This window comes from Trachypithecus francoisi, unplaced genomic scaffold (assembly GCF_009764315.1).
Source record: "Trachypithecus francoisi isolate TF-2019V2 unplaced genomic scaffold, Tfra_2.0 Contig00717, whole genome shotgun sequence".
Lineage (NCBI taxonomy): Eukaryota > Metazoa > Chordata > Mammalia > Primates > Cercopithecidae > Trachypithecus > Trachypithecus francoisi.
In genome coordinates this window covers 41255-65236 of record NW_022680844.1, presented here as the reverse complement: position 1 = coordinate 65236, position 23982 = coordinate 41255, and the positions used below count along the sequence as shown (strand labels likewise).

At 46.7% G+C, this 23982-nt stretch overlaps 1 pseudogene; it reads left to right on the top strand.

The window, feature by feature from the left end:
* Positions 1-485: 485 nt before the first annotated feature.
* LOC117088055 lies at positions 486-7269 on the top strand (annotated as a pseudogene).
* Positions 7270-23982: the final 16713 nt, after the last annotated feature.

Sequence of the window (23982 nt, the reverse complement as noted above, 5' to 3'; positions counted from 1 at the left end):
TGCACTCCAGCCTGGGCGTCAGAGCGAGACTCCGTCTCAAAAAAAAAAAAAATTTATTCAAAACTCGCAATGATAAGCAAGTATGAAAAATAAGCTCTATGTCTGAGTTGATGCAAGGTAAGAACATATTATGTGGGAAAGTCAGAACTGCAGGCAGAGGAGACCCTAGAGCAATAATCCTTGGAAATAACAGGAATTTCAGGGACAAATCCAGATCCTCAAAAACTGTGAAATTGAGGGAGGCTGAGCAGATCTCCAAGGAACCAGGTACCATCTGTGTGCCAGGGTGACAGGATGGAAAACAGACCAGGTCTCTCTCTGATAGGTTGAGAAGGTGGAGTGGGAAGGAGGGATGTAGAAGGCCAGGAGGGTGAAGGGAACTGCAGGGGTGGGTGGTGGTGGGTGGGGCTGGACCTCAGTCTCCTCCTCCCACTGCCCACCCAACCCTTAGGAGCCCTTTGTGAGGGGGAGGCCCCAGCTCTGTGATGTGGGCCTGGGCCCCAATAAATATTCCCGAGGGGACACCCAGGGCTCAGTAGACTGAGGGCAGCAGTGCAGTTGACATGGATATTCTCTTTCCTCTGAACAGTGTTCTTGACACAGAGCTGTGCTGGAGCCCCATTCCGGAGATCATCCATTTCAGCCTCTTCGCTGCGTTTAGCCTGATGTTCCTGATCATCTTGCGCCCCTACTTTACCCCCAGGGAGCCGTCCTCAGGGCCTCCCAGAGAGGAGAACAGCAAGAATGTAAGGAGCCCTCAGCCCACACCCAGCAGAGAATGATTCTGTTTTTCCTGCTCTCTTTTCCACTTTTCCAAATCAACCAGAGGCGCTCCTGTGATGGGAAATCTCATCATCCCTCTAGGGACGGCAGGGCAGGCACGGGTTGGAGTGAGCATAGGATTTCCATCCCCAGCTCCCAGACCATCTGTGGGGGTGCACGGGAGGCATCACAGCAAAAAGAAACCCCGGGACTCAGCGGCGAGGACCTGGTCATGAGGGGGGTGAGGTCGTTGTGGGAGGACAGGCCCTGAGCCCGGGCTCATCAGCCGCCTTCCCGGGCAGGTGCCTCGGGTTCCAGCCTCTGTGTGCGGTGCTCTGGGGCTGTGCTGAGCCCCTGAGAGCCCCCACCTGAGACTGGAGTTGCCTCTGGCCTCCTCGGAAGCAGAATCCTCCCTGCCAGCTCAGAGGCACCTGCAGACCCAAGTGTGTGTGTTTTACAAGCAGCGAAACAGGGACTAAGGATGCCCAGGACAGGCCTCACATAGAAAACCCCTCCATGCTTTTCAAAGAAGGAAACCAGAAAAGGTTATTATGCAGTTTAGAAACGAGTGAAAGGAAAGAGAAGCACGCAGGGCTCCGTGAGCTGAGTGGAGAAAGTGTGTCATTCACGAGCACTGTGGGTCTGCAGCTGTGGGGACAGGAGACTGAGACCTGGCCTGTGCCCTCACTCTTCTTGTCTCTCAGGACCACGCTGAAGTGGGGGAATGGATAAGGATCAGAAATAGGTATATCACTTCGAAAGGTAAGGCTCTGAGGGTCCCCGAAGCCCCAGAGATCACAGCTTCACCTGTTCCTAGGGACAAGCACCAAATCTCCTAGGAAGTCATTTGCAGAGGCCTGATGGGGAAGCTCCTGCTAGGGCAATTGGAACCCAGGATCCATCTCTGATTCCCTGCTAGGATGAAGTCATAGGGTCCAGGGAGTGGGTATTGGCCAGGAGGGGACTATGTTGGGGAGGGGACCAGTGACTGCGTGGACCTGCAGGAGGGACCCCAGGTCCATGTGGGCAACTGTTTAACATGGCTGAGTCCTCTTTGAGACTCAGGAAGTACTTTGTAAATGACAAAGTGCTGCCTCCCGGGCACCTGGCTGTCACTCTTGGGGCCATGTGGCCTTGGACAGGGATGCTGGGGCTCCAGAGTCTAATCCCCGATCCTGGGGTCTCTCCTAAGGGTACATGGACTCAGCCTCCTATAAATCCAGTTCCCTCCCTCACCACCATAACCCATCTCCTGCTTTCCAGATTACAGAATTCTCTTGAAAGAAGTGGAGAACCTTGAGATCTATGCTTTCCTGCTGAAAAAGTGAGGCTCTTTCCCCTTCTCTCCCATGTGCTTCTTCCTACCAGGGCCTAGGATGCTGCCCCAGGGCCTGGGGCTAATCTGGGAGGGGAGATCACAGCTATGATGTCACTAAAGCCCCGTGGCAGGGGTAGGCAGAGTTTTGTGAAATCAGCATGGGGGACCCTGGAGGGGCCTGGACCACAGGTGTCCAGTGCTCCCAGCTGCAGTTTGTGCTCCTGTCTCCTGCAGGTGCCTGAAGGAGCTCCCTAGGGAGGGCAGCTCCCTCACCTGCCATGCCAAGACCACCTGGGGCCAGTGCACAAACAAGCAGCTGCTAGGAACCACCGTCCACGTGGGGGGCGTGGGAAAGCTTCTCCCACCAGCTTCCATGTGTCCCCACGGGCTCCCCGGCTCCTCTGGCCTCCATGCCATCATCAGTCCCGAAGACCTCCGTAGGATGCTTTGAGTCTCTGTCATCCCTGAGCTCCTCCAAGCCACCAGAGCCTTTGCGTCCCCTGAAGCACCCTTCACACCGGCCATCTGCCAGCACCCTGTCACCAAACCGACCACCTCCGTAGAATCCTTGGGGTCTCTGTCATCCCTGAGCTCCTCCCAGCGACCACAGCCCTTTAGTCCCCTGGAGCGTCCTTCATACAATCCATGTGGGCATTCCCCTCCCCGACGACAGAATCCTGGCTGGGTGTCCAGGACTGACTCCTCGCAGGCTGATTCCAAAACTGATGTGACAATATGCCCAATGTGCAACGCCCCTGAGTGCTCCTGTCTACACAGTTGCTTGGCATGGCTTAAGAGCTGCTCCTTCTGGAGGTAAGAATTAGATATTAGACCAGGTGATTTCTTGGGGTCTATTCTAACCAAATGAATTTATGTTTTTGTGAAAAATGTTAACTTTAGAAAATAATTTTCAAAAGTAGACACTTTGGACTGTCAATTACCTTTTTTTTTTTTTTTCCCGAGCTGCAGATTTCTGATGTTTTTGGTGCACAAATTGCCAGCAGGAAATTCATCCCTCTGAACATCTCTCATTTGGGTTTTGGCTTCTGCGTTTGTCAGATGCCTCCGATGCTGTCGGGTGCTGGGCTGCGTCAGTGGTGACTGACCTGAGATGTGAAGTTTGCCTTATTTTTTGTTTGGGTCTCAGTCACAAGAGCCATTTGGCCTCAGCGCTCTGTCACCAAGTTCTGCACTTCAGGTCTCTCTCTCTGGGACAGTAGCCTCGGGCGGCCTAAGCTCTGTGTTACTGGGCTGTGGGCCGGCGCTCGGGAAGAAGTCCTCTGCAGTTCAGCATACCGGTATGCATCTAGCAGATTTGCGGCCTCGTTTAAGGACTCAGGACACGCAGGTTCCCCCGCTGCAGTCAGCACAGCTCACCCACACCTGCTGCACACCTATCTCTCTTACAGCACCAACACTGCTCAGAGGAGCTGCCCAGGGGAGAAGATGGAACCACCAACAGGTTCTCCTATAAAAACACGGATCCAGAGAATATCCCTGATCTCATTTCAAATATTAGTTCCAAAGGGCTAGAACTGCAGGGCAGAGAACAATCAAAATAAAGATTGTGTTAAAATCTACCGGAAAATATTATTTAAACTGCAAAAGTTGAATTTTCATATTCTGCTTACCAAAAGTGTATTCAGGGAATCATGGCAGAAAATTTAGCAATATATCCATCTAACAAAAGTCTAATATCCAGAGTCTACAAGGGACTTAAACAAATTTACAAGAAAAAAAAAACCCCATTGAAAAGTGGGCAAAGGACATGAACAGACACTTCTCAAAAGAAGATATACATGTGGCCGACAAATAAGTGAAAAAAATCTTAATATCACTGATCATTAGAGAAATTCAAATCAAAACCACAATGATATACCATCTCCCACTAGTCAGAATGGCTATTACTAAAATGTCAAAAAACAACAGACGCTGGTGAGGTTATGGAGAAAAAGGAACACTTTTACACTGTTGGTGGGAATGTAAATTAGTTCAACCATTATGGAAGACGGCATCGTGATTCCTCAAAGACCTAGGGGCAGAAATACCATTTGACCCAGCAACTCCACTACTGGGTATGTACCCACAGGAGCATAAATCATTCTATTATAAAGATACATGCACACGTATGTTCACTGCAGCACTATTCACAGTAGTAAAGACATGGGATCAACCTAAATGCTCAACAATGATAGACTGGGTAAAGAAAATGTGGTATATACACACCATGGAATACTATGCCGCCATAAAAAGGAATAAGATCATGTCCTTTGCAGGGACATGGATGGAGCTGGAAGCCATTATGCTCAGCAAACTAACACAGGAACAGAAAATCAAACACTGCATGTTCTCATTTATTAGTGGGAGCTGAATGATGAGAACACATGGATACTTGGGAGGAACAACACACACTAGAGCCTGTTGTGGGTAAGTCGTGAAGGGAGAGCATCAGGAAGAACAGCTAATGGATGCTGGACTTAACACCTAGGTGATGGGATGGTCTGTGCAGCAAATCACCACAGCACACATTTACCTATGTAACAAATCTGCACATTCTGCACATGTACCCCAAACTTAGAAGTTGAAAAACAATCAAGGTATAGTTCACCCTTCCCCTGCCCCCCACTGCAAAATAAAAGAGTATATTCAGGGACTCTTTAGAACTTAGAGAGACTTTCAAAAGCTGCTTAGTACCATAACATTTATTGAATGAAGTGAAGCATAAATTTTGGCATTGTGACTGTGAACTATTAAAAACGTACCCAAGTAAGCTGTGAATTTGGTTTCAGAATTCTAATTAAGTAGCTTTGAATGAGATTTCTCCTAAAGCATTGGTTGTGTATTATATGCAGGAAGCAATTGGTTAGTTTTCTTCACATTTTATCTATTTACCCTTATTCTGCTGTATTTTTTAAAAATCATATTTGTTTTGTAGCTTTATTCCAACCTTTATTCGTTTCTGTGGGTCGGCCCCATTACAGTTTTGTTTTCCCCGACTGCCATCTAGAGGCCAATAGGAGTAATTACAGACACTAGACTTCCTGGTAGGAAAGGGTGGTGAAGACCTGTTAGGAAAGAGTGGAGAAGACCGCAGAGCCATCAATTCATCTTTCCCGCTCTGCTGCCTAAGGGATGGTTTGCATGCCTGACTCTTCACGAATACTTTCATTCAGAGGTTGCAAGGTCTAACTGGCCCTTCCACTCTCTCCTTTGGCTCCTTTAGAAGAGCATAACTTGCCTCTTTAGATGTCCCATCTGTCTCAGGCTTCTGCCCAAGGACTTTATTTAATTAAAAAATAAAACAAAGCCATTCATTTCATTTCACGCTTCCAGGGAAGCAGCCTCACCTTGGGAGCCCACGCTGTAGTATTTTAGGTGGCTTTAGCCCCTGGAGGAGGTAGGTGTCACTTTGTGGAATCTTAAGACACTTAACAAGTGGAGGGAGCTTTGGAGACAGTCTAACGAGTGATATTCAGCCTAGAAAACTGGGTTCTCTGGCTCCAGAATTGCAATCAATTAGCAGTCCATCTTTCCCTCAAGTCTCAGGAAAAAAGTTAGTGAGAAAGATTTTCTCAATTCTGAGTTTTCTCCCATGTATTTTTTTTTCCTTTTTCTTTTAATAGTATTTTATTGAGACAAGGTCTTGCTCTGTCACCCAGGCTGGAGTGCAGTGGTGCTGTCATGGCTTACTGCAGCCTCGACCTCCCAGGCTCAAGAAATCTTCCCACATCAGCCTCCTGAGTAGCTGGGACCGCAGGCACATGCCACCATTCCTAGCTTATTTTGTTTTATTTTATTTTATTTTATTTTGCAGAAAGGAGGTCTCACAATGTTGCCCAGGCTGGCCTTGAACTCTGGGCTCAAGACATCCTCCCGCCTCTGCCTCTCCAAGTGCTGGGATTACAAGTGTGACCCTCTGTGCCCAGCCCTCCCATATATTTTTCTTAAATCATTGTACCTATTATGCTTTCTAACTGAATAGGCAACAGATGACTCTTAGGTGAGAGCCTGGGATAGATGAACTGTGATCAACAGCTGCCTCTCTTCCCTTCCAATGGCTCAGGTCCCTTGTTTAGTATTTGACTGTAAAGATACAGCCTATATTTCCCCTCTTTTTGCTGGAAAAATTCTTTTTGTTTCTTATCCTAAAATTAAATTTATTTAGAAACTATTCTAAATTTATTTAGGCATCCACAGTATGCTGAGTAGGTCACACTGTTATATGCATAGAGTGACATGGGGGAGTTCTATCATCCAGACAGCTTGAGAATCCCTTTATTCCACAGAGGAAGCAGATAAGGCCGAGAAGGGTGAGGTGACTACAGGGACAGAGCTGGGTCTGGAGTCCTAATTAGTAAAAAGGAGTCAGGCTGGTGGGAGGAGGGGAAAGCAAAAAGAGGAAACAGATAAGCTATAAGTCTGCCTTTCTTCATGATCCTGACACACAGCCCTCCTGTGCAAATAACTCACAATCTTCCTGTGCCCGGGTATCACCAAACACCTGCAAGTTGGCTCACTGCATCCTTGGTGTTATCAGTACCACACATAACCCTCTCCAGCACACAGCACAAGTACCATCCTATAAAATCCCCAGCAAGCCTCTGTCTGCTGCTGTCAGCTGCTCTGCTGCTGGCTGCCCGTTGCCTTCTTGCAACATATTTTCATGCTTTTTTAAACACATAAATCTGCCTTTCTTTATCTACATCTGTCGTGGTAAATTCTTTTCCCTCCGTGCCACCAGCCCAGATAATTGTGGCTCACCCACAACACTGGTCACTAGGAGAACTGGGACCGGGGCCCTGCTCCCATCACACTCGGCCCAGTAATTCTCCTTCTGAGACTCAAGACCTACTCTTTGAGGTGCAGTTCCAATCACTAGGACACTTTCCTTTGGTTGAGGAACATTGTCTCTGGAAACCACCTGGTAAAATGAGCACGCTCATTTTAAAATGCTCCCACGCTCAGGTCAGCAGGGAGTATGGCTCAGCACTCGGGCAGGCTGTCGCCTCCCTCAAGGGGCAGAAACCAGGCCCGAAGGAGAATGTAGAGCAGGCAAAGCTGCTTCAGAAGTTGCGGTCATCAGGGATCAGGGTGGTCTGAAGCCTGTGTCCCTGCGGATGAGCGTAGGGGACCCACACATGGAAGTTGTGGCCTCTGAAAGGAAAAGCCAGGTCCAGGATTTTTCTTAACGGTCACTGATGACCTCTGCACTGCTAGATCCAGTGGCCATTGCTCTGCCCTCATTGAGCTGGGCTTCAGCACCTGGGGTATGTTAACGGTCCCTTCTCGGCCTCCCAAAGTGCTGGGATTATAGGCATGAACCACTGAGCCCAGCCCTCATTTGGCTCTTCTGTATGTTAACCTAGCAGTTCTTTCTCAGCCTCACATTTTGAATTGGGATGCTTCATACTGATGGGATAAATAATGATAACTTTGTTTTATTTTATCGAGCCTCTACCGAGTGTCATTTGCTTACTTCACACGGACACACACTCAGCTCCCTAACACTCCTCAAGGGAGACGTGGTCAGCAGCGTTGCGTGGGCCTCTCCCACAGCCCTTGGGTTTGGTCTGTGTGGCTTTCAGAACACAGAAGTGAAGGTTTGTCACCGCCCAGGGTATGCTGCAAAAGCTATTGTGGCTTAACCCCTTGCTCTGTCTGGGATCACTCACTCTGGGGAAAGGAAGCCAGTTTCCACACCATGAGGACGTTCAAGTGAGCTGTGGAGAAGCCTGGGAGGTGAAGAGCAGGGGCTCCCTGTCTGCAGTCCTGTGAATGTACCATCGTGTAAGCAGGTCCTCCGGCCCCAGTCAGGTCTCTGAATAATTCTGGGCTCAGCCTGCCCCTTGACTGCTGCCTCATGGAGGTCTGGGCCTGGAGCTAAGCTGCTCCCGGATTCCTGCCCTGCGGAAACTGTGTGAGGCCGCACATGTTTGTTGTTTTAAACTGCTAAGTTTTGGGTCATTTGCTAGGCAGCCATAGTGACAAATACAGTAGGTATTATTCTTATTACTATTCATTTAATTTTAGAAGTAACAAATCAGAAGTTCACAAAAACTAACCTGCTTAAGGTCACGCAGGTAAGAGGAGGCAGCACAGGGTTGCACACCTCAGAGGGGCCGGAGCATGCTGGGCTCCCAAGCCACTTAAAGTTGAAGAGCAATTCCACATTCCATGTGTACCCACGGTGACAGACCATGAGAGAAGAGGAAAAGCCTATGCTTGCTAATTTCATCAGAAAGATGAGGCTTATTTGCAGAGAGCAGAGGCTGGGTCATTAGGTAACAGGACCCCCAGCACAGCTTAAAACCCAAACCACACGCTTGGTTTAATCTGAATCCCTATCCTTGGGCTTGTACTGTCCAGCTATCCATCTCTGTAAAACAACATCAGGCAAAAAGAATTCAAAAGCTGCCCATCCCAATAAGCCCATACCTCTACCTATTGGTAATAAAGCCAATCTTGCCTTTATTTCAACTTGGACAGAGTTTGGATCCAGGTTTGTGGCTGTGTTTGCTTGCAGTAACCAAGGATTTAAAATATCAGTGATGCAATCTTTCCCGTTGCACCTCTCATTTCTAAACATGCCTGTGTATGGCAAAGCGGTTAAGTCATTTTGTTTCAGCTTCTTATTTTACTCTCCTGACCCCAACATTTTTTCAGCATTTATTCAATGGAGTTAAAAAGAAACCTCACCTGAGTCACCTTTTAAATGAAAGAGTCGCTAACCCTCTGTGGTGCTTTATCTGCACGGGGGGAGTGAGGGTAACGTGTAGCAGCGGGAGCTGGAGCGCCTTCTCCCTCCCTCCTCCCCAGGAGTCTGGGCTCTCAGCGGGAGGCCACTGTACCATGGCAACTTCCATTTCAATGACATTATTTCTAATAAACGACTGCCCAAGGGTTTACGGGGTGTTTCTGGCCCCAGCTTGGTGTAACCAGCAGGAGTTGGGGGCAGGGCGATTTCCTGTCCCCTCACCCGGTGGTTTCTGCTTCACCATGAAAGATCACAAGAGTATTTGATGTTGGTTCTTGGAACAGAAATCAGTTAATTAAAATCAGTGAGTGTTTGAATAAATTGAATGCAAGCCGCACGTTGCTGGCAGAGCACGGGTACAGAAAGGCAGGCAGAAGGCAGCCCCCAGACAGCACAGATACAGGAGGCCCCTCTCTCTTTAGCCAGTCCCCTAGTTCATCAGTAATGAGAGGCAAGGGCAACAGAAGAGACAGAAACACAGCAACAAGCCACCTTTTCCTTCCAGCCAAACATCCCTGATTCTCCTGGCAGCACATCACTCAACCTGAAAGGCTCATCGCGGAGCCCAGATGACTGGTTTGATCTTAGCTCGTTCTCTTTCTGCACCAAAAGGTAGAGAGAGATTGTGAGAGGGAGAGAGAGAGAACAGAAAACAGAGCAGGGGGTCTGAATAATCTTTAAAGTAGGTAATTATCAATACTCATCAAGAAATTTTATCGTTGTCCCAAGAATGAAGGTGTTAATGATGTTTGAGTTGGAGGAACGTGGTCACCAAATTTTGTCTTTTTGTGACCCTTTTCTTTTGGAGGCCTGGCCTCCCTAATGGACTGACCTTTGTGTGCTATTAAGCCCAGGATGCACCTGGAAGAACCGGCCCCTGGCTACTTATTAGGTGGTAGGAGGGAAATGGAGTTTGCTCTCTGCTCATCCCTGTCACTCAATCCAAAGACGTTAAGCCCCTGGGACTTAAAGTAGCCATTCTTCTAGATGCAGAGCAATCAAGGTATCTTTTCATCAAGGAAACGAATGAAGTTACCACTCGTCTTCCATTTCTGGGGAAGAAAAGAACAAGCGTGCCAAGTCCTTCTTGAGCTCAAGTTTATAAGCTTCGTGAATAAAAAAATGTGTCTTTCTGTTGAGTGCTATAGTGTCTTGGGAGAATCATAGTCAAAACATTCCTTATTAGAAAGGGTCTATTAAACACAGCTGGGGCCTTCACAAAACATAATGTGAATATGTTTCCTGCAATTTGTAAGATGTATTTCAATATGTGTATAGACTGTTTAATTTTCTGCATGCCTGAATATCTTCACTTGCATACAAATTCTCTATTGCAATTGAGCAGGGAGGCTGATTATAAACGATTTATAAGTCCAAGTGTTAACTACATGTTTGGCACAGAACTAAGCTAACCACATTACCCAGTGCTCGAGAATGGAAATACCAACAGGCTGGATCAGAAGACTTAACTGTGGCATGACATGTGGATGGTGGATCTCGAGGGCCAGCCCCTGGATTCACAAGCAGAGGGACACATGCCATTTACACGCTCAACCCCACACCAGCCAATGACTATTTTGAGTAGGTTGCTTTGCATTTTACCACATGCATGCATTTAGTGATGTGAGATATTATAAGGCTGGCTTTCATTTCAAAGGCAGTTATTTAAACATACTTAACCTGTATAATTCTTCCCTTTGCTATTTAGGTAACTGCAAGATTGAAATTGGGAAATAGAATTTTCTTAGAGCTAGGAGAGATCTTACATACGATTGACCATTTTACTTTGTACATTTTTCTAGGTGAGGTGTCTGAGGATGAGAGAGGGCAGGAAACCACCCAAAGGCACACAGTTTGTTTGGGAAAAGGAGAAAAGCGGTGGGATGGGGGTGTCAGCCCTTCTCACGTGTTCTAATCATCAACCTGTCCTTCCCTACCGGCTCCTTCCCTCTGCCTGTAAATGCCATCAAATCCCTTTCTCCCAATGTAAACAAGTAAATAAATAAATAGCCAAACACCAACAGAGCCCCGCAAACCAACTCCCCCCTACCTTCAGTTCTCGTCTAGTAACTATCCTGACTCTCCTCTTCTCATTCACACTATTTATAAAAAGCAGCCGATATTGGGCTGTCTTTGCATGCACTCTGTCCTTAGGCCACTCTCAGTGGGCCTCTTCCTGTTCCAAATCCAATGGACTTTCTTCTGTCTTCTACGGGACACTTCTCCTTTGTCCCTTCATAGCCCCCATTTCTTTTTTTTTTTTTTTTTTTTTTTTTTTTGGTTGAGACGGAGTCTCGCTCTGTCGCCCAGGCTGGAGTGCAGTGGCCGGATCTCAGCTCACTGCAAGCTCCGCCTCCCGGGTTTACGCCATTCTCCTGCCTCAGCCTCCCGAGTAGCTGGGACTACAGGCGCCCGCCACCTCGCCCGGCTAGTTTTTTGTATTATTAGTAGAGACGGGGTTTCACTGTGTTCGCCAGGATGGTCTCGAGCTCCTGACCTCGTGATCCGCCCGTCTCGGCCTCCCAAAGTGCTGGGATTACAGGCTTGAGCCACCGCGCCCGGCCCATAGCCCCCATTTCTTTGACACCACCCTGCCCTGCTTCTGCCCACGACTCTTGGAACCCTCCTTCTGTCCTCTGCAAGCATGTCTCCTCGCTGGCATGCCCAGGTTCTGCAGGATTCTGTACCTGCTCATAGCTCCTCCCACTTTATGCTCTGTCCTGGGCCATGCTTTTCACAGTCACAATCAACTACAAACGAGGTGTGATGTCTCCCTGATTCTGAATGTCACTTCTGACCTTCAAATCTAAATATTCAACAGCTTGCTGGACATCTCCACCCAGAAGTACTACAGGAACTTCAAACTCAACGCATCCACAGTGGAATTCATGAGCGGGCCAGGTACTGCATTTTCTTCATGTTTGTGTATCCAGCACCTAGCAGAGAGCAGGCACTCAGGAATTGTTGGCTGAGTAAGCATCTTACTTGGAAGGGAGAGGGGCGGAAATGTTTGAGAATTACAGGAGTAGGTAAAAGTCCCAAAGCGATGCAAGGAATGTAGGTTGGAGCGTTCATCAAAACTGCGTTTCCTAGAAGTCATTATATGAAAAGGACACCAGCACACGTAAATTTACAGCAGCACAATTCACAATTGCAAAGATGTGGAACCAACCTAAGTGCCAATCAACCAATGAGTGGGTAAGGAAAACGTGGTACATATACAGCATGGAATACTACTCAGCCATTAAAAGGGAGGAAATAATGTCTTTTGCAGCAACTTGGATGGAACTAGAGGCCATTATTCTAAGTGAAGTAAGGCGGGAGTGGAAAACCAAAACCACATGATTTCACTTATAAGCTAAGCTATGAGTATGCAAAGGCATACAGTGTGATATCATGGACTTCAGAAATGCAGAAAGGAGAAAGGGGAGGGAGGCTGGGAGAAATCACCACTATATAATTCATCCATGTAACAAAAAACGCCACTTATACCCCACAAACTATTGAAATACATTTTTTTTAAAGAAAGAAACGTATTTCCTGATGCACTGAAATAAAATAATAAAATCCTGGGTCTTTGAAAATGAATCCTTCATGGTTAGGCATCACCATCTAGTGAATATCCTGAGCCAGCCAGCTGCTTTCACCTTTTTTTTTTTTTTTGTGAGACAGGGTCTCACTGTGTTGCCCAGGCTAGAGTGCAGTGGCATGATCTCAGCTCACCTCAAACTCTGCCTCTAGGCTAAAGCCTTCCTCCCACCTCAGCCTCTCATGTAGCAGGAGCCACAGGCATGCACCACCACACCTGCCTAATTTTTTTTTTAATTTTTTTATTTTTTGTAGAGACATGGCCACCTCCCTTGGCCTCCCAAAGTGCTGGGATTACAGGCGTGAGCCTTGGCTGCACCCAGCCCTTGGCTACTGTTGAAGCTACTATTACCTTCTTGCTTATCCAGTTGCTCATTTACTTCTCAGGGCCAGCTAGGTGCCTGGAACTTCCCTTGAAGGAACTCAAGATTTTCTTTTATTTTCATGTTTGGGGGTGCTCAGCAGACCCTTAAGAGAGGTCCCTGCTCCATCTCACCAAATCAAGAAATTCTTAGAGGTTCATGAAACTAAGGGCCTGCCCAGAACACTAGAACCAAAGAAACATCTGCTGCAAATGTACACTTAGGTTTTCATGTCTTTCAAGTCGGGAGCAGGTTAGATCCTGGGTGTGCAGGGCTGGGACAGAGGGAGCAGTGCTGTGTGGGGAAGAGGGCTCTATATGTTTTACTATAAATGTGGGTAAAAATTTTGCTTTCTTATCAGCCAGCACCAAATTTTTCTTATAGGTGGGATCAAAGTTCATTTTAGAGCATTTTTTCATCAACTGCTTAAAGAGAAGATAAAACTTTGAGCATATGAATTATTACAAGCCAAGATGATTTAAAAAAAAAAATGCCAGGCATGATAGTACTTTCGGAGGCTGAGGTGGGTGGGTCACCAGGTCAGGAGTTCAAGACCAGCCTGGCCAATATGGTGAAACCCCCGGCTCTACTGAAAATACAAAAATTAGCCGGGAGTGCTGGCGGGCACCTATAGTCCCAGCTACATGGGAGGTTGAGGCAGGAGAATCACTTGAACGGGAGACGGAAGTTGCAGTGAGCCAAGATACCACCACTGCACTCCAGCCTGGGTGACAGAGCAAGACTATGTCTCAAAAAAAAAAAAAAAAAAAAGAACAAAAGAAAAATAGGCTGTTTGGTCAGACAGAAAAGAGAAAACAAGAGGAAAAACCCCAGAAGGGGGGCAGGAGGAGAAGCATCATTTAAGGAACAGGAATTGCTCATGTCTGAGTTTTTTGCATTAGGTCTTTCAGATCTTTCAGTCTTCCTAAACTTTCTAAGGAAAGTCCATATAAATGTCTCTGTGGAAGGTTTAATTTTGTTTTTGTGTGGTACAAAGGAAGAAAAGAAACCTCTTTTCTGTCAGTAACAACCGTACCAAGGAAAGGATTTTTATTTTTATTTATTAGTATTATTATCATTTTTTTGAGACGGAGTCTCACTCTGTTGTCTGGGCTGGAGTGCAGTGACATGATCTCGGCTCACTGCAACTTCCGCTTCCTGGGTTCAAGTGATTCTCCTGCCTCAGCCTCCCATGTAGCTGGGACTATAGGCGCTACTTTTTTTTTTTTTTCCTTGTATTTTTAGTGATGGAGTTTCACCATGTTGGCCAGGCTGGTCTCGAACTCCTGATCTCAGGTGATCCGCCTGCCTCAGCCTCCCAAAGTGCTGGGATTACAGGCGTGAGCCACTGCGCCTGGGCCAAGGAGAGGATTTTTAAACAAACAAATTCAGCAGAAGTGGAGGCTCAGAGCCAGAAAAGACCATGAGAATGTAAGCTCTTTAGTGCTCAGAAATCTTGCAGAAGGCCTTGGGCATTCCAGTGTTCCTAGAGTCTCTCTTCCTAGTGGCCATAGTTAATACGTGGATGATCCCTCCATTCCAGTGCCCAGCATAACCAGACAGGACCCGCACTTTATCGATTTGTAGCTGCATCGATTTTGCCCTTTCTTGTGCTTTGTACCTTCCTATTTCTTCTCTAGGCCTATGGTCTCATCACCTTTCTCTTTCTTTCAAGAAAATGATCCACTGGGCATGGTGGCTCACTCCTATATTCCCAGGACTTTGGGAGGCTGAGGCAGAAGGATCACTTGGGACCAGGAGTTTGAGATCAGCCTGGGCAACATAGCAAGACCCCATCTCTACTAAGAAAAATAATTTTAAAAAACCAGCCAGTTGTGGTGGCAGGTGACTGTAGTCCCAGCTACTCAGGAGACTGATGTGAGAGTTTGAGGCTACAGTGAGCTATGATCACACCACCGCACTCCAGCCTGAATGACGGAGTGAGATCCTGTCTCTTAAAAAAAAAAAAAAAAATTGAGAAAAATGGTCAAAAACTTGAAAATCAGGCAAATTGGTGGCAGCATGTCCTTTCAATGTCACATGGGGGCAGAAGCACTTTCTTCAACTCACTGTTAACTGTTGTTTAAAATTCCTAGACTTAGAGAAGTTATGTGTTAAGTTGTAGATTTTTCCTTGGTAGAGATGAAAGTCATTTCTATCTGGCAGGAAAAAGGAAAACAACTCCAAAGTGTATAGTTTATTTCCTTGTAAGACATTAACTAGCTTGTATCTAAGCCGGTAATCATACCCTAACATTCCTTTTGTAAATTGCCTCTACATACCTAGCTTTTCACATCTCTCACACCTGGTATTAAGATCTTACTGATATCCTCATTAATTGATGAGTCGGATAAAGTGTTTGACATGTGTTCATTTTATATTCGCATGAAGAGTCCTGGATTTATCTTTTTGGAAATTGTGCTTTTGCTCTCTCTGCACTTGTAGACCTCAGGGTATGGCTTGTTCTCCTGCTCCTGTCTACAGGAAAACCCAGAGCTGCAGAATCAACCAATTGGTTAGACTCACCATTTGCATAGCATAGTGCCTGGCACAGTTACTCACATATTTGGGGTTTTTTGGTTCTGTTTTGGTGGGCTTTTTTTTTTTTTTTTTTAGATAGATTCTAAAAAAAATCTATCTAAAAAATAGATTTAAAATGGGCTTTCTTTTTTCTTTTTTTTTTTTTTCAGATAGATTCTCACTCTAGCCCAGGCTGCAGTGCAGTGGTGGGATCATGGCTCACTGCAGCCTCAAATTTCTGGGCTCAGGAGATCCTCCTGCCTCAGCCTCCCCAGTAGCTGGGACTACAGGTGTGCATCACCACACCTGGCTTATTCTTTTAATTTTTTGCTTTTTTTTTTTTTTAAGAGAAGAAGTCTTGTTATGTTGGCCATGCTGTTCTCAAACTCCTGACCTCAAGAGATTCTGTCATCTCAGCTTCCCAAAGTGTTGGGATTACAGGCATGAGCCGCCATGCCTGACCTTCAAATATTTGCTGAATGTTGTGTGTGTTCTTTCCTCTATTGTCCCCAGTCTGCTCTGATGATGAGGCTCCACTCTTGAGGTCCCTGGATTGACTCTCAGCCATCGAAGGGGAAAGGCTTCCTGAGTCTTCAGGGCATAGTCAGAAGGTGGGTGACCATGATGCTCTTTTCCCAGTGTATTAATCCATTTTCACAATGTTGGTAAAGACATAACCGAGACTGGGCAATTTACGAAAGAAAGCGGTTTAATGGATTCACAATTCCACATGGCTGGGGAGGCCTCACAATCATGGGGGAAGGTGAAAGGTACATATCACATGGCAGCAGACAAGAGAAAAGAGCTTGTGCAGGAAAACTCCCCTTTTTAAAACCATTCGATTTCGTGAAACTTACTCACTGTCAGAGAACAGCCTGGGAAAGACCCACTCCCCATGATTCAATTACCTCTCACTGGGTTCCTCCCAGGAAATTTGGGAATTGTGGGAGTTATAATTCCAGATGATATTTGGGTGGGGACACAGCCAAACTGTATCACCCAGTGCGGAGATGGGGCACCGTAGCCCAAGAGAAGCTTGTCCTCAGCAGGGCCCCATTAAGTCTCTTACTCAGGGTTCATGACCTTGGCTAGGCATTAGAATCAATGGGGGAGTTTTTAAAAACCTGCATCAGGACCCCATCTTCAGGGAGAGTGATTTAACTCAAGTGAGCCAGGTCTGGCATCTATTTCCTGTTTTGTTTGAGACAGAGTCTCGCTCTGTTACCCAGGCTAGAGTGCAGTGGCGCAATCTCGGCTCACTGTCACCTCCATTTCCCGGGTTCAAGCAATTCTCCTCCGTCAGCCTCCTGAGTAGCTGGAATTACAAGCGCATGCCACCACGCCTTGCTAATGTTTTTTGTTTGTTTGCTTGTTTTTCTGTTTTTTTTGTTTTTTGCTTTTTTGTTTGTTTGTTTTTGTTTTGAGATGGATTCTCCCTCTGTCGCTCAGGCTGGAGTGCTGTGGCGTGATCTCGGCTCACTGCAAGCTCCGCCTCCTGGGTTTACCCCATTCTCCTGCCTCTGCCTCCCAAGTAGCTGGGACTACAGGCACCCACCACCATGCCCGGCTAATTTTTTGTATTTTTAGTAGAGATGGGGTTTCACCATGTTGGTCAGGCTGGTCTCGAACTCCTGACCTCGCGATCTGCCTGCCTTGGCCTCCCAAAGTGTGGGGATTACAGGCGTGAGCCACCACACCCGGACAGCATCTGCATTTTTTTCACGTGTCCTGACGATTGCATTGTGCAGCCAGGGTTTGGAACTAGAGTTCCAGCCCTGTCCCTCGACTGGCCCAAGGGACCGCAGGCCGTCCCTCCCGTTGTCTTTCCTCCAATGTGGTAACCTGAGCTGTGTTCAAAGGGCCTCCAGGGGTGTTTTTCGCTGCGCCCCCGGCCCCATGTTGGTCTTCGTGGTGAGCCCCCGAGGAGCTCCGAAGTCCACAGAAAAATCCCAATTCCCCAAAGACTCTCATCAGCAATCTCCCCACCGCCCGCACAGACTGCTCCATTGTAGATTTTTCCTTTCCTCTTCTTTTTTCTCTTCTAAATTCTAAGTTCCTGGCAGCCACTAAAATGTCTCAGAAGCAGAAAGTAGCTTTGATCGACTGTCAGCAGAGTCGAAAACTACAATTTTATCTCCTTTCTCTAAAGTTCTTCTTGGGCACCCCGCCCCCGGCAGGCCTTTGGGCTGCGTTGTGCACATGACCCGCTTCCCTGGCCTCTGTCCCAGCCCGCCCTCTCCTGCCCTCCACACTCCGCCCCTCTCCTCCTCTGTCCTCCCCACCCCCCTGCAAATTAATATGGTGCTGCTGCTGAGAGAGTGGGTTCTGGAGCAGGCTTCTTTCTAGCCTCTCTGCCATCATAGGCTGGCAGCTTCAAAGCTCGAGTTATCCTGGTTCCGTCTGCCCCTGAGCCCGCGTAGCCTGGCTTCACCGCAGGGGTCAGAAGTGCAGCCTCCGCCAATGACAGCAGCCCGGCCAGTGACCAGGCGACATGTGCCCGTCTGATTTTTCCCCTCCTCTGCTATTTTCTCTCCCCTTCTCCAACTCCTCCGGCCCTAAACAGTCCTTCCTCTGGAAAGATAAGGCCCTCTTCTCAGTTCCCGCATCCCCTCCCTTTTATGTCAGACAGAGGCAGCCCTTTGTGAAGGGGGTACGGGCTTTTGCACAAATATTTAATCTCTTCCAATCTGCCCTTTTGCACTGCCCGTCAGTTCCTGGGGTTGAAACGGCTCTGTTTGCTTTAGCTGGTAACAGGATACTATTTTGAAAATCTATACTTGCTTTTCAAGGCAAGTATAGATTTAGTTTTTTCATTCTCACCAAGAATTAAGCTGCCAGTTGGGGTGTGGTCTCGAGCAGGCAGGGAAATCTAGCGATGAGTTTAACTTTTTCCCTGTAGCTTAGAGATCTTAGTAGCAGGGCCCTGGGAAAATAAACTTAGCCTCGGTTTCAGGTGGAGTTTCTTTCAGCCACCATCTGTCCCCTTGCTTTTTGAACATGCTTTATTTCACATAAAATGTAGTTTATCCTGTCGAAGTGTCTGCAGGTCCTGCTAGAAATCACCTGGTACAATATCATAGAGAAGGTAAAATACAGAAATAGAATAATCATCACCTTTTCCTTTTAGAGATAGTGTCTTTCTGTGGTGCCCAGGCTGAGTACAGTGGTGCCATCATAGCTCACTGTAGCCTTGAACTTCTAGGATCAATCAATGCTTCCACCTCAGCCTGTCAAGCAGCTGGGACTAGTAGGCATGCACCACTCTCCCCAGCTAAAGTAGTCCCCAATGCTTTTTAAAATCCTGGTTTGTGCCATGTGCTTCTAACACAGTTACTAGCCCTTACCATGGCCGTGCATGGCAAATATTGCTCTTCCTATTTTACAGGATGTGAAATACAGAACTTCAGTGTCTTGTCTGTGCTCACACAGCCAGTCTCAGAGCAGGTGGGCTTCACTTAACTCTGGCAGCTTCTCAAGGGTGCCCTGTCTACTCCCCACTCTGCACAGCTATCAACTTCACTGTCACCAGGGACAGAAGACCTGGAGCCACAGTAAGGGCATGTTTTGGGTTTTTCAGTACAGTACCTACTTGAAATGTTTTCTCTCAGTACCAGCGCAATGGTAGATGATGGATCAACCTGTGATCAGCTTTCATACTTCTGGTTTTTTTTTTCTTTTCTTTTCTTTTTTTTTTAAGAGACAGAGTTTTGCTCTTGTTGCCCAGGCTGGAGTGCAGTGGCGGGATCTCGGCTCGCTGCCTCCGCCTCCTGGGTTTAAAGGATTCTCCGGCCTCAGCCTCCTGAGTAGCTAGGATTACAGGCATCCGCCACCACGCCCGGCTAATTTTTTGTATTTTTAGTAAAGACGGGGTTTCACTATGCTGGTCAGGATGGTCTCTATCTCTTGATCTCGTGATCTGCCCACCTCGGCCTCCCAAAGTGCTGGGATTACAGGTGTGAGCCAACGTGCCCAGCCTATTTTCTTTTATTTTTAGAGTTTTGAAAAATATTTTCTAACCTACAAAGAATGTAGATTATTGTTATGAACAGAGCCTAACCAATAAGGTGAGTAAAACGATGTCTCTGTTCAAAACACAGCGTTTCTTTTGGGTTACATCAGTGAGGAGGCCCCAGTGGTAAAAATTGTGCAAACTGCAGCCTCGTGTAAGGAAACAGATTCTTTGCCTCTCTTCTCTCTCCTGTTCTCCAACAAGACTCTTTATTAGCTCTGACCTTATGCTTCCTCTTCTCTTTCTCTTGTTACTGGAGGATCAGTTTAAACGTAAGTGCTTGCTGAATCTGTGAATCAGAACAGTTTCTGAGTGTCCCCTGTTCCGTTTCCCTGCACTTGTGGAATCGGATGAGACAGGGGAGAAAAATGAGGGAAGGAATTACCTGTTCAAGGCAGAGTGCTGTAAAGCTGCCTTCCAGGCCCTCAAGGAGCCTCATGTTGCTCCCAAAGCTTCTACTACACCAAGGATTCCTCCCAGATCGGGATCCTAAGCTCTCCCTGGCTGCGGCTTTCTTGCAAGCCGGATGTGTGAATTTCCATCCTCAGACATCACTGCGTGTAAAGAACTGCTCTCAGCCCAAGCCCTGGTGGATGGTAATGTCCGTCCTCAAGCAGTCGGACCCTTCAAGACAGAAGCACTGCAGAGGAAACTCGATAACCTGGAGAAACATTGCCAGGAGGCTGAGTGGGCCTGGAGTGGGCTAATTAGCCTACGTATCTTGCTATGTTGCCCAGCCAGACTAGAGGGCAGTGGTATAATTACAGCTCATTGCAGCCTCAGTCTCCCAAGCTGAAGTGATCCTCCCACTTCAACCTTCCAAATAGCTGAGACCACAGGCGTGTACCACCACACTTGGCTAATTTTAAAATTTTTTGTAGAGATGGGATCTTGCTCTGTTGCCCAGGCTGGTCTCCAACTCCTGGGCTCAAGCAATCCTCCAGACTCAGCCTCCCCAAGTGCTGGGGTTACAGGCATGAGCCACCATGCATGTCCCTTGAACTTTTTAAATCAAAAAATGTAACTGGTTTCTAGTTGGAAAAAGTAACTGTTGTTTATTGGGAGTTTCCATTTTAGATATCTAGATCATTTTCCTTCTATTTTGGAGACACAGAGAAAATCTTTCTGGGTTTCTTGATAAAGTGTCTATTTGTAAAATTCACCTTGAAGAGATTAAATTGTTCCTGCAGATCTTTCAGGGGCTGGCTTAGGGTTTGTACCATATTTGAGACACTCATGGAAGTGGCTGTGTGGAACACAGGTGAAGGACTCTGGCTCTTCCTGTTGGTAAAGGAACTAGCACACGTTCTATCACTGAGTTCTGAAGATCCCTGCACAGCAGCAGGGGCCTCTTGGATTCTCTGCTGTTGCACTGTGGCCCTGGGCAATAGTTACCCCTTCTGTATCTCAGGGATGTGTATATGAATTGAAGGTTACATTCCTCTATATACCAAGGTTGTTGTGAGGAGCATATGAAATAATAAACATGAACCTGATTTGAAAACAAAAATGTTCTAAATGCAAGGTCTTATTTGTATTCCTTCTATGATTCCACATGTGTGCAGTGGTACAAAAAAACCAACATCAAATTTTTTAATATTTTGGTTTTTTTTTGAGACGGAGTCTCGTTCTGTCTCCCAGGCTGGAGTGCAGTGGCCGGATCTCAGCTCACTGCAAGCTCCACCTCCCAGGTTCACGCCATTCTCCTGCCTCAGCCTCCCGAGTAGCTGGGACTACAGGTGCCCGCCACCTCGTCCGGCTAGTTTTTTGTATTTTTTTTTAGTAGAGACGGGGTTTCACTGTGTTAGCCAGGATGGTCTCGATCTCCTGACCTTGTGATCCACCTGTCTCGGCCTCCCAAAGTGCTGGGATTACAGGCTTGAGCCACCACGCCCAGCCATTAATTAATTTTTTTAAGAGACAGGGCCTCACTCTGTTATCCAGGCTGGAGTGCAGTGCCTCAATCATAGTTCACTGAAACCTGAAATTCCTGGGTTTAAGCGATCCTCCCACCTCAGCCTCCTGAGTAGCTGGAACTACAGGTGTGCACCACCACACGCAGCTAATCTTTGTACTTTTTGTAGAGATGGGGTCTCACTATGCTGCCCAGTCTGGTCTCCCATTGCTGGCTCAACTGATCCTCCTGCCTTGGCCTCCTACAGTGTTAAGATTACAAGCTTGAGTCATTGTGCCTGGCTAACATCTAATATTTTTTAATGTTAACTATTATGCATTTAGCACTGCAGAAAGGACTGTGGACAATATAACAGTGAAAGACATGGTCCAGGCCTTAAGGAGCTTACAGGCTGGAGGAGGACAGCAATTCCCAGTGACCTAATCCTATAGTACACACCTGCCATGAGTTCAGAGGCAAGAGCTTTAGGAGGTTAGAGGAGAAGGGAGTTTCATGTTGGCTGGGCCAGGCTTGAATAGGCTGCAGGGGAGTAGCACAACTTCCAAGTTTGGGAAAAACCAAGAGCAAGGACATCTGTAGGGAAATTATATACTTGGTATAAAAGGCATCTAGAGAAAATCGCAGGCCAGACCAGAAAGCATCGAGGAAGAAACAACAGGGAGCAAGTTGGGATACAAAGAGCCAGATGCTGGGGATAGCAGGGGGTGTCCCAAGAATCAGGCAGAGCTGAGTCCCCACAGAAAACATGTCCCCACGTAAGCCAGTTACTAGACCCTAATACCCAACAGACTGCTCAGTGTACCTGGTAACCAGCAGATAATGTGGCCATGAGTAGTAAATGAAAATCTATTTCCAAATATCTTGGAAACTATAAAGGGGAATATGAGTGTTAGTTTTTCTAAAATGTACTTTTGTTGAATAAAGATAACTCAGGCATAGAAGTATTCATTTCCTCTTGAATTTCTGAAGGCATTATTTATGGAAAATTATCTGGGAATATGCATTCTCACCACAAATTATTATTTATAGAAATAAATTAAACATGGGCGAAGAGTAGGATTGCATGCTTAGAAATTTTATGAGTTTTGCAAAAAGATAGGTGAGTCTAATGGTAGCGCCCCGAATGCTCTTTCATCTCGAATTTTGAAGCACTCATTTTTGGAGTCAGTTTTCCAATCAGAGGTATCCAATCTTTTGACTTCCTTGGGCCACATTGGAAGAAGAAGAATTGTCTTAGGCCACACATAAAATACACGAACACTAACAATACCTGATGTGCTAAAAAAAAAAAAAAAATCACAAACAAATCTCATAATGTTTTAAGAAAGTCTACTAATTTGTGTTGGGCCACATTTAAAGCCATCCTTGGCCAGGTTTGAAAAGCTTGATGTAAGTAGAAGTTGGAATAACATGGGGAACTCTCTGGATGTTGGGGAGAAGAGCTGCAATTTTATCTATTTTGTCCTATTAGACTTTCCAGCAGGACTTGGGGTAAAAGTTGCAATTTAAAAATAAATTGTTGCAGCCATAAAAAAGAATACGTTCATGTCCTTTGCAGGGACATGGATGAAGCTGGAAACCATCATGCTCAGCAAACTAACACAATAACAGAAAACCAAACACCTCATGTTCTCACTCATAAGTGGCAGTTGAACAATGAGAACACAGGGACACTGGGAGCAGAACATCACACACTGGGGCCTGTTGGGGGGTTGGGGGAAAGGGGAGGGAGAGCATTAGGACAAATACCTAATGCATGCAGGGCTTTAAAAAATTATTGTAGAGACGGAGTCTTGTTATTGTTGTCCAGGCTTGTCTTGAACTCCTGGCCTCAAGCAATCCTCCTACTTTGGCCTCCCAAATTGTTGGGATTAAAAGCGTGAACCACTGTGCCTCACTGGGAGTCCTATTTATTTATTTTTTCTGGAAAAAAGAGGACGGTTTTCTTTAATGGCAAGATATGTCATGGAAAACTTGGAAAATGCAGAATACAAACTACAGAAAATACAACTAAAAACTTTTATGAGAATTTTAATCATCAAACTGTGAATCTCAGTTGCCCTGTCTCTCCGCATCTCTTGAGTGAGTGTAGACAGAGAAATGGTGTCTAGATGTGTGGGTATGCATGCATACGTGGTCCTTCTGGGGTACTCTTAAGGGGGCTCCGCCCCTCAGGGGCTCCGAGCTCTTAACCTCACCCTTCTGCTTGCATCCTGTTTCTGAGGATGGCCCTGAAGACAAGGGAGTGTTGTTTTCGAATGAGTCTTGTTTCAAATGGCTACAGGAACCAGGACTCCCTACAATGAAGAAGGGAAGTTTGTTTCCCCCAGGGCTAGAGCATTTTGGAGGCAATTTTAAAAGTCTTAACATGATGCCATTATGACATTATTGAAACTGAGTCAGGGCGGGGTGTGGTGGCTCACACCTGTAACCCCAGGACTTTGGGAGGCCAAGGTAGGCAGACCACATTGAGCTCAGGAGTTGGAGACCAGGCTGGGCAACATGGCAAAACCCTGTCTTCAATAAAAAATCCTAAAAATTAGCTGGGTGTGGTGGCACATGCCTGCAATCCCAGCTACTCGGGAGGCTGAGGCACAAGAATCGCTTGAACCTGGGAGGTGGAGGTTGCAGTGGTCTGAGATTGCAGCACTGCACTCCAGCCTGGGGGACAGAGCACAAGACTCTGAAAAAAAGGAAGAAGGAAGGAAGGGAGGGAGGGAGGGAGGAAGGAAGGAAGGAAGGAAGGGAGGGAGG